The sequence below is a fragment of the Schistocerca nitens genome, chromosome 1, assembly GCF_023898315.1.
Source record: "Schistocerca nitens isolate TAMUIC-IGC-003100 chromosome 1, iqSchNite1.1, whole genome shotgun sequence".
NCBI classification, from domain to species: Eukaryota; Metazoa; Arthropoda; class Insecta; order Orthoptera; family Acrididae; genus Schistocerca; species Schistocerca nitens.
Window position 1 is genome coordinate 909,973,094 of NC_064614.1, and position 1,631 is coordinate 909,974,724.

Consider the following 1,631-nt stretch of genomic DNA (forward strand, 5'->3'; position numbering starts at 1 on the left):
TCCAATCCTGCCTCGGGCATGGATGTGTGTGATGTCCTTAGGTTAGTTAGGTTTAAGTAGTTCTAAGTTCTAGGGGACTGATGACCTCAGAAGTTAAATCCCAAAATGCTCAGAGCCATTTGAACCATTTTCTGGAGGAAGTCGTTCTGTTATAGATACCTCATCTACGAAATTCCACCAGTGGCTGCATAAATTTCTTCATTGGACCTAAAATAATATTCCCTAATCACAGATTTGTTCAATTTGGGAGTAGCTGGCAGCCAGAGGCAGTTCAATCTCACAAATAGTCTATAAGTTATAACTGTTCGTTTAGCTGATCAGTTTTCCCATGTTCAGTGCACGTTCTGGACCTGTAGATCGTGCTTTTGAAATACAATCTTCCTTATAAAACCCAGGATTTGTCTCATTTTTTGTCATACAAGAGTACCAGAAAATTTTTCTAATCCTCGCCACTAATGTTTTACGCTTTGCCATATGGTAAACAATAAAAAAATCCTTTTGCAATCCCACCCAGATGATAAAACTGATTACGTCTTTCTTTGTGCAGAGTCACCAGTTTCCATCCATTGTTTTTATTGCTGCCTCAGTCCTGCATGGAGTGGTGGATCCGCGCTATATCAACAGAAATAATCGGCACTGAGAATCAGTTGGGTAATTTTGATAACTTTCCCGACATCGTGGAGCGATTTGGTTTTCAGAAAGCAACAGATGCTGCAAATATCTTACACAAAGCCATCTCACAGTAAACTTTTCAAGTAAAATACTTTGCATTCTTCCTTCTAATATGTCTACGTCCTCGGTTATTTCATACCCGTGTAATCACCAGCTGCCCAATATTTTTTTCGTCTGTGTTTGCTGTGTTGGAACCAACCTCATATTAGTCGTTTCAAAGAGAATTACAACGAAGTTCTATGTTATTTCAGATAACTATTCCCTAACAGTTGGAAATAAAGAAGCAGACTCGGTCTAAATAAAGCTATTCCCCAGACCAAGCTGGCATTTAACTTAAGCGTAAGTGCGTAACGTGTACCACACATGTTTGCAAGAAATGTGGCAGAAATGGCGCACAAAAGAACCACTCGCCATTATTGACATCCATCTGTCTTGGAACCCAAGAAAATATTCTGAGCACAAAATCAATGAGGTATCTCTAACAGTATAACTCTAACAGTATAACTCCTCGCCAGTCAGCTTAGATACCGAAGACACGAAACCCGAGAAACTCAACTCGTGCCGTTCTCACGTGACAACATCGAAGCCATGGATCGATGCCGTCAAGTAAGCACAGTATTTCTTGACAACCGAAAAGCATTTATTCAACTCAGTACCACAGCAAAACTTGTTAACAGAAGTATAGTCAAATAGAGGATCAAATGAAAATTGCTGCTGGGTTCAGGATTCGACGGAAGAGTGCGGTAGTTCAGATCCTTGTCCAGCCATTCAGATTAAGGTTTTTGTGGTTTCTGTAGTCCACTTAAGGCAATTTCTAAATGTTTACTTTGAAAAGAGCACCACTCATTTCCTTCCCTAACCGTCTCCAATTCGTTCAAATGGTTCAAATGACTCCACTGGACTTAAAATCTGAGGTCATCAGTCCCCTAGAATTAGAACTACTTCAACCTAACTAACCT